The 10064-nt window shown below is 40.7% G+C and overlaps 1 pseudogene; it reads right to left on the bottom strand.

Moving 5' to 3' along the window:
* Positions 1-4358: 4358 nt before the first annotated feature.
* On the bottom strand, positions 4359-4742 carry LOC132229309 (small ribosomal subunit protein uS8-like; annotated as a pseudogene).
* Positions 4743-10064: the final 5322 nt, after the last annotated feature.

Here is a 10064-nt window from a genome sequence, read left to right on the forward strand (position 1 = left end):
AAAAGACCTCTACTCAGAAAACTACAGGACGTTGAAAAAAGATATAGAGGAAGACATAAACAGATGGAAGAACATACCGTGTTCATGGATTGGTAGAATCAACATCATTAAAATGTCCATACTACCCAAAGCAATCTATAAATTCAACGCACTTCCCATTAAAATACCAACGGCATACTTCAGAGATCTAGAACGAACTCTCCAAAAATTCATCTGGAATAAAAAAAGACCCCGAATAGCTGCAGCAATCCTGAAAAAGAACAAAGTAGGTGGGATCTCAATACCAGATATCAAGTTGTATTACAAAGCCACTGTTCTCAAAACTGCCTGGTACTGGCACAAGAATAGGCATATAGATCAATGGAATAGAATAGAGACCCCAGAAATCGGCCCGAACCAATATGCTCAATTAATATTTGACAAAGGAGGCAAGAACATACAATGGAGCCAAGATAGTCTCTTCAATAAATGGTGCTGGGAAAACTGGACAGATATATGCAAGAAAATGAAACTAGACCACCAACTTACACCATACACAAAAATAAACTCAAAATGGATAAAGGACTTAAATGTACGACGGGAAACCATAAAAATTCTAGAAGAATCCAAAGGCAACAAAATCTCAGACATATGCCGAAGCAATTTCTTCACTGATACAGCTCCTAGGGCACTTGAAACTAAAGAAAAAATGAACAAATGGGACTACATCAAAATAAAAAGCTTCTGCACAGCAAAAGAAACCATCAACAAAACAACGAGAAAACCCACTGTGTGGGAAAACATATTTGCCAATGACATATCTGATAAGGGCCTAATCTCCAAAATTTATAGGGAACTCATACAACTTAACAAAAGAAAGATAAACAATCCAATCAAAAAATGGGCAAAGGACCTAAATAGACACCTTTCAAAAGAGGACATCCAGAAAGCCAAGAGACATATGAAAACATGCTCAAAGTCACTAATCATCCGAGAGATGCAAATCAAAACAGCAATGAGGTACCATCTCACACCTGTCAGACTGGCTATCATCAACAAATCAACAAACGACAAGTGCTGGAGAGGATGTGGAGAAAAAGGAACACTTGTGCACTGCTGGTGGGAACGCAGACTGGTGCAGCCACTATGGAAGACAGTATGGAGTTTCCTCAAAAAACTGAAAATGGAACTCCCATTTGACCCTGTGATCCCACTTCTAGGAATATATCCCAAGAAACCAGAAACACCAATCAGAAAGGATATATGCACCCCTATGTTCATAGCAGCACAATTCACCATAGCTAAGATCTGGAAACAGCCTAAGTGCCCATCAGTAGATGAATGGATTAGAAAACTGTGGTACATCTACACGATGGAATACTATGCTGCTGTAAAAAGGAAGGAACTCTTACCATTTGCAACGTCATGGATGGAACTGGAGAGCATTATGCTAAGTGAAATAAGCCAGTCAATAAAGGAAAAATACCACATGATCTCACTCATTCATGGACAATAGAGACCATTCTAAACTTTTGAACAATAATAGATACAGAGGCAGAGCTGCCTCAAACAGATTGTCAAACTGCAGCGGGAAGGCCGGGGAGGGTTGGGGGGCAGGAGGTAGGCGGGTAAGAGATCAACTAAAGGACTTGTATGCATGCATATAAGCATAACCAATGAACATAAGACACTGGGGGATAGGGGAGGCTAGGGGACTGTCTAGGGCGGGGGGATAAAATGGATACATATGTAATACCCTTTGTAATACTTTAAGCAATAAAAAAATGAAATAAAATAAAATAAAAAAAATAAAGAATCCAGAAATAAATCTATGCTTTTATGGCCAACTAATATTCAACAAAAGTGACAACAACATACAATGGGGTAAAGATAATCCTATCTAATAAAAGAGAAAGATGGTAATTGGCGTATGATGATACCCTTTTCATTGGCTAATCAGGGCTATATGCAAATTAACTGCCAACTATGATTGACAGTTTTACTCCAACAAGATGGCGGTTAATTTGCATACGTAGGCACAATGCAGGGAGGCGAAAGGGAAAGCAGGAAGAAGCCCCCTGCCACTGACAGTGATCGGAAAATCAGGGGGGAGCTAAGAGCTGGGGGGCAGGGCAAAGGCGGCCCTGGGGCTGCCTTTGCCCTGCCCCCCAGCCATGATCAGAGAATCAGGTGCCTTTGCTGCCCTGGCCAGTGATAGCAGGAAATAGGGGTGGAGCCAGCGATGGGAGCTGGGCAAGGTCGAAGCTGGCAGTCCTGGGAGCTAGGGGTCCCTTGCCTGGGCCTAAAGCGAAGCCCATGATCGCGGGGCCGCTGCAGCTGTGGGTCCCCGCTGCCCGGGCCAGATGCCTCTGCCGGAGGCCTCAGGCCTGGTCAAGGGGCCGACCCGGTGATTGGTGATTGGAGGGTGATGAGGGTCAATTCCTCTGGCCGAGGCATCAGGCCTGGGTAGGGGGCTGAGCCGGGGATTGGGGGGATATGATGGTCCCCTTGCCCAGGCCTGAAGCCTGGGTCAGAGGCGTCAGGCTTGGGCGGGGGGTGGAGCAAGCGATCAGAGGGAGATGGGGGTCCCCTGCCCAGGCATGATTCCTGGGCCAGAGGCCTCAGGCCTGGGCGGGGGCCAGAGCCAGTGATCAGGGGGAGATGGGGGTCCCCTGTCCAAGCCTGACACCTCTGGCGGAGGCGTCAGGCCTGGGCAAGGGGCCGATCAGGCGATCGGAGGGTGATGGGAGTCTACGCCTCTGGCCGAGGCATCAGGCCTGGGCAAGGGGCCGATCCTGCAATTGGAGGGTGATGGGGGTCAATGCCTGAGGGCTCCCAGTATGTGAGAGGGGGCAGGCTGGGCTGAGGGGCACTCCCCCCCACCACACACACACCCAGTGCACGAATTTCGTGCACCGGGCCCCTAGTCTATTCAATAAATACTATTGGGAAAATTGGACAGATAGTTGAAAAAAATAAAAAAAAAATTAGACTACCTTTATACACCATACACAAAAATAAACTTAAATAATGTAAGTTACAATACCATAATAATCCTGGAGGAAAACATAGGCAGTGAAATCTCAGACATTTCTCATAGCAATATTTTTTTCTGATATGTCACCTCAGGCAAGGAAAACAAAAGAAAAAAAATAAACAAATGGGACAACCTCAAACTAAAATATTTTGCATAGCAGAGGAAACCATCAACAAAAGAAAAAGACAACCCACTGAATAGGAGAACAAATTTTCCAATGGTACATCTGATAAGAGGTTAATATCCAAAATTTATAAAGAACTTATACAACTCAATACCAAAAAACAATCCAACAAAAACAATTCAATTTTTAAAAATGGCCAAAGAACCTGAATGCACACTTCTCCAAAGAGGACACACAGATGGCCAATAGACATAGAAAAAGATGCTCAACATCACTAATCACCAGAGAAATGCAAATTAAAACCACAATGAGATATCGCCTCACAGCTGTCAGAATGGCTATCATCAATAAGTCAACAAACTAGTATTGGTGAGGATGTATAGAAAAGGGAATCCTTATGTACTCTTGGTGGGAATGCAGATTAGTGCCACCATTGTGGAAAACAGTATAGAGTTTCCTTAAAAAAAATCGCACTGTCTTATGTCAGAATATACTACCAGCAATTCCAGTTCTGGTAATATATTAAAAGAAACCCTGAAACACTAATTTAAAAGAATATATGCACTCTATGTTCATTGCAGCATTATTTACAAAGGCCAAGATTTGGAAGCATCCCAAGTGCCCATCAGTAGATGAGTGGATAAAAAAGCTTTGTTATATTTACACAGTGGAATACTAATTGGAAGGAGGAGGAGGAGAAAAGAAGGAGGAGGAGGAGGAGGAGGAGGAGGAGGAGGAGGAGGAGGAGGAGGAGGAGGAGGAGGAGGAGGAGGAAGAGGAAGAAATCTTACCTTTTGTGACAGCATGGATGAACCCGGAGAGTAGTACTATGTTAAGTGAAATAAACCAGTCAGAGAAAGACAAATAGCATATGTGGAATCTTACATGTGGAATCTAATGAAAGAAACAAACAAATAAACAGCAAGGATTCAGAAAGCAAACTGACAGCTATTAGAGAGGAGGGTGTTGGAGGGATGGGTGAAACTGTGAAGGGATTAAGAAAAAGACAACTCATAGACAACAGTATGGTGATTGCCAGAGGGAAAGGGGGATGGGGAAACTAGAAGAGGGTAAAGGGAGGATAACTGGAGATGGAAGGAGATGCATAATACAATATACAGATGATGTAATATAGAATTGTACACTTGAAACCTATATAAGTTTATTAACTAATGGCACCCCAATACATTCAATACATTTTTTAAAAATAATAATTTTTTAAAATCCCAGTATTTTCCCTCCTGTGTGTTTTTACCTTGCTTCTTCGTGCTCCATGATACCTACTGAACTTGTAAGTACAATGAAACCTATCTAACAGCTGGGAGCAGATTGTTCCACCACTTTTCTAGATCTTTGAGCTGCACATCAAATATCAGGCTAATACTCCACACTTGTTTAACCTGCCAATGAGGTTCATAAAAATTCTCTCTGCTCTGTGATCATCAATAATTTTAAATTTGCCGATGTAACCATGCTTCCTCATTATAGTTAGAACCAGAGGATGACTTTGGAGCATGGCCTACTAACCTGGCATTTGCCTCTCTTTTCAGTATTGTTGATACTCTTTAGAGCCTCAGCCAGGGCATTCCTGCGCATCATTATGGCGGCACAGAAAGATGGTGGGAAAAGAGCTGGAGAGGCAAGCACACAGAGTTATAACAATTTGAAACACTTTCAACAGCTCCACTTCATCCTCACAAGGTTTTAGGTGCTCATTAATTAACTCATTTTTTCATTTGCTTAACAAATGTTTTGAAGGTTTTCTGTGAGCCAGAATGTTGCTAGGCACTGTGAATACAATGGAAAGACAAAAACAGACAACCGGACAGATAGACAGTGAGATAACAGGAAAGGAGAAAATAAACAGCGTCTGCCCTTAAGGAGCTTATAGTCTGGTGCATGCGTCCTGCAGAGCTTCCTACAATGATGGAAACGCTGTTTGTTCTGCACTGCCCAATGTGGTAGCTACTGGCCACCTGTGGCTTTTAGTCCCTTGAAATGCATCTGGCATGACTAGAAAATGGAATTTTTAATTTTATTTCATTTCAATTAATTTAAATTTAAATAGCCACATGTAGCTAGGTTATTGTAGTGGAGAGTGCAGGTCTAGTAGGAAAAATACTTAATGAAAAGAATGTAATATTATAACTGTACTATGTACTAATAAGGACATTAGGTACTAAGTGCCCTGAAAACAAATAATAGGAAGATTTGACCAATTCAGGGACGTCAAGAAAAACTTCTGTAAGGATGTGGCATGGAAGGAGAAATCTGACAAAAGTGTAAGGGTCAACTAGATAGAGTAGGGTGTCACAGAGGCAATCTAGGTATCAAGAATAAAAGAGAAATGATACTATGTGAAATTAGTGTGGTCGGAGCACAGTAAGGGTTTCAAGGGAAAACAGGGGCCAGACCTTACGGGTCACATAAGGGACTTTAGTGTTTAGCCTGAGGACAGGGTTTTAAGCAAGCAGGTGAGAGGGTTTGAGTATGTGTGAAGTGATTGCATCCTGCAAAGCCTGCCCCACTCCTAGTCCTGTCTACAGAACCCACTGAAGGACAGCAAGAGGGAACACAGGGAGATCGGCAAACTGCCTGTTGCCACGGTCCATGAGCCCAATGATGGTGTGTAGCTTGAATCCAGACATATTTGTGGGATATGTAAAAAAACAGAATCAGCCCTGACTGGTTTGTCTCAGTGGATAGAGCGTCGGCCTGCGGACCAAAGGGTCCCAGGTTCGATTATGGTCAAGGGCATGTACCTTGGTTGCAGGCACATCCCCAGTAGGGGGTGTGCAGGAGGCAGCTGATCGATGTTTCTCACTCATTGATGTTTCTAACTCTCCCTCTCCCTTCCTCTCTGTAAAAAAATCAATAAAATATATATTTTTTTTTTTAAAAAAGAAACAGAATCAACATACCCTGGAAGAAAACTGGATATGAAAAATAAGGAAAGGAGATCCAGTTTCAAGGATGACAGTCCGACTTGCACATCTTGGTGGGTGACAGTGCCATTGACTAAACAGAAAACATGGAGAGAAGAGCAAGTCTAAAGGGGATGTTATTAGTTAGGTCTCCAAGACGTTGAGTCTGAGGTACTCAGAGATATCCAAATAGTCTATTGAATTGGCAGAAGCTTAGAGGAGAGTAAGGGTTGAACATAGAAATTGGTGTGTCTTTGGTAAGTAGTGTATTAGTACTTCTGTTCCCATGATAATGTAAGATATCCTTGGCAAGTTGCCACAAGTGTTTGTTATTATTGCAGACAAGCAGTATGTACATATAGAATAGATTCAATGCAATAATTGCAGCAGTCATTTAAACAAGAGGAGATCAGGGAGTATGCAAATGGGGAAAGAATGTTGGTAGAACTCATTTGTAAAAGCTTTATAGGGAAGTAAAACTACATAGAGATAAGGAATACGGCATGAGAAATTTACACAGCAGATGCTCCAGGCAATTAGAAAGGATCAGGAGAGACGGAAGGAGTCAGTTAAAGCTGGGGGCTCAGAGAACCCAACTAGCCTAGAAAAGAACACTGTAGCTCAGGTGTGACAGATGGAAACAGGTTATATGAGAAATTGGGACCAGAGTAAGTGACACCAATAACAGTGGTGAACATTTTAAAATTAATTTGTTTCATTTCTGCTTATGCATGATAATTATATTGAATACAAATAAATTGAATACTTAATTTAAAATGATGCCACAATACAATTAATGATACAAATTGAAAAATTGTTCAAGTTTTTCATTCTCTTCCCATACACTGTTTCCATCTTAGAAGCATGTCACCTCTCACACTGGTGAAAACGCATTCGTTTTAAACAAGCTGCTCTCAGGTGACCACATGTGTGACTGCATTTGTCGTCTTACTATTCCACTAGCTGGGGATTAATTTCTTCCATTTATCACTGTGGCAAGCTTGGTGAAGGGCATAAGGAACTCCTTGGACCACCTTTGCAACTTCTCTATCAACCTAATATTATTCAAAAATAAATTTAAAAACTGAAATAAAAGTCCTCCTACTGGACTGTACACTAGTGGGGAAATAAAAAAAATGGTCATAATTGCTCCAATACAAATTTTATAACTTGTCCTCAAAATTACAACACAAATCTCTATCTGCTCCCAAATAGTAAGAACTAATTTGACTGTAACTGAGACTCCTGGAAATGTGTTCAGACAGTTTCCAGACATAAAAAGAACTGAGTCTAAATTGAATCAAAATATAAATGAACACTCAGATATTTCAAGGCAAGACATTGTACTCTCATGCAAGTCCCTTCCTACCCAGAGATAGCCACTAAGAGGAATGTTGCATATATGCCTTCCAGTCTAAGCTTTTATACTTTTACTACATTCATAAATACAAAAACATCTATAACATTGCTTTGGGTTTAATTTACATACATGCAATTCTATAATATGAATCATTCTAAAGCTTGCTTTTTCATCCACCTTAGATATTAAGATTTCTCTATATTTGGTTTGTTTTAATTGCTGTTCATTTTCCAACATATGAATAGCTTTATTCTATCCATTTCCCTTTTGACTGATATCAAATTACTCCCAATGTTCTGCTATTACAAAAATATAGCAATCAACACAATTTACACATCTTCCTATATTTTTGAACAAAAGGTTCTAGATCAACCTAGATGAGCTAGATCTAGATCAAAATAGTTTTAGTTTTAAAGTTTCTTTTTTTACATTCTGATGTGCAATATAAGAGGGATTATATTTTCCCCTATGGAGACCCAATTGGCATATCCATTTACTGAATAGTCTATTATTTCCCCACTGATTTGAATGCCATTTCTTTCATAAGGGTTCTGTATATGCATGGGTCTTCTCTGTACTCTCTCTTCTGCTCCATTGCACATCCCTGCATCAATTCAACATCATCCTATATAATAAAAGCCTAATATGCTAAGTGTCTCACTGCTCATTCAACCATTCAACCAGTCGCTATGACACACACTGACCAACAGAGGGCAGATGCTTTGACCAGTAGGTTAGCTTGCTGCTGGGGTCCAGAAGATCAGGACTGGGCGAGATGGGCCAGACATGCCCTGGAGCCCTCTCACAATCCTTCTCTGGGCCGGATTGTGCACCGGTGGGGTCCCTCAGCCTGGCCTGCCCCTTCTCACAATCCAGTAGCCCTCAGGGGACATTGGAGAGCCGGTTTTGGCCTGATTCCCTGCAGGCCTCTAGTGGTTCTATAATAAATCATGATATCTAGTAGGACAGATGGCCTCACCTCTTGTTTTTCAAAAGTTTTTATTTTTGTTTCTTTGTTTATTTGGGGTGGGCTTTTGGGCCCCTATACTGCTAAAATAGGCAGCTTCTCATAGAATATAATATAAACAGTGTCCTCAGAATACGTTCCTTATTCTTCCATTTGAATTTTGAATCTAATTGTCTCACTCCATAAAATAAATCCTGCTGGAATTTTGAATGGGATTGAATTGACTTTACACATTAATTTGGGAGAGAAGAAACATTTTTATAATAGTGAATCATCCCATACAGCAATGTGGCTCAGCTCCCAATTTATTCAGGATTTCTTTTACATTTAAAGATTTTTTTTTTCATAAATTATCTTTTACACCTTCTGGCAGCTTTATTTGTAGGTACTTTATAAAATGGGATGCTTTTATATTTGGAATTGGTTGTTACTAGTATAGGAATCCTAATTTTTTATCTAGTCTATGGTCTCCTTCAAAGCCAGCAATGACTGGTTGAGTCTTTCTTTTTTTAAAATATATTTTTATTGATTTCAGAGATGAAGGGAGAGGGAGGGAGAGATAGAAACATCAGTGATGAGAGAGAATTATTAATCGGCTGCCTCCTGCATGCCGGGGATTGAGCCTGCAACTCGGGCATGTGCCCTTAACCGGAATTGAACCTGGGACTCTTCAGTCTGCAGGGCAATGCTCTATTCACTGAATCAAACCAGCTAGGGCTGGTTGAGCCTTCCTCATAACACATCATCAGACCTTCTCTTCCAACTCCTTCTTCCACTTTTTAAAATTTTATTTTTAGAATACTCTTTACACTTAATATTATTTTATATTAGTTTTAGGTGTACAGCATAGTGGTTAAACAATCATATACTTTACAAAGTGGTCCCCCAATATTTCAAGTACCCACCTGGCACCATACATAATTATTACCATAATACTAGTACTGATTATATTTTCTATATTGCACTCTACAGCCCAGTGAATATTTTGTAACTAACAATTTGTGCTTCTTAATCCCTTTACCTTTATCACCCAGCCCCAACCCCCCTCCCCCCTGGCAACCATTAGTTTGTTCTCTGTATTGATGAGTCCGTTTCTGTTTTGTTCATTTATTTTGTTCTTACGAACTGTGAGATTCCACTCAGTCCACCTGGACAATTCAAGCTTAAACTCTTTAAGCTCAGGTGATTAGCAACCTCAGCTCCATCCACTACTTTGCCCTTTGCCATGTAACACAACATATTCACAAGTTCCAATGATTAGGATATCTTTGGGAGGTCATTATCCTATCTACTACAGATATCAAAGATATAATAGACAATTGTTGGGATATTTTCTCTTTCTATTCTCTGAAACAGATGGTGCAAGTAGAGGTCATTTGCCTCTTGAAGGTTTAATAAAACTCACCTTTTTTGTGTAACCCTTCTTTTCAGGGATGAGTTAATAGTTGACTTTTTCTCCCTTGGTTTCCTTCTGGCTATTACCAGTTTAGAAGCAAACATTCCACAAGAGCCATAAAACCCTCCTCAACACGTTGGGTGATCCATCCATTGTGTTTTGTTTTCATTGGAAACAACCACCAGGATCCCTGTGTTCTCTTATTCCACAACCAGACTGCTCGCTCTCTAGGAAAAGCTGTCACTCTGAAGTTGAACTTTGTTATCATGCTGGGAAT

The sequence above is a fragment of the Myotis daubentonii genome, chromosome 3 (genome assembly GCF_963259705.1).
Source record: "Myotis daubentonii chromosome 3, mMyoDau2.1, whole genome shotgun sequence".
Classification (NCBI taxonomy): domain Eukaryota; kingdom Metazoa; phylum Chordata; class Mammalia; order Chiroptera; family Vespertilionidae; genus Myotis; species Myotis daubentonii.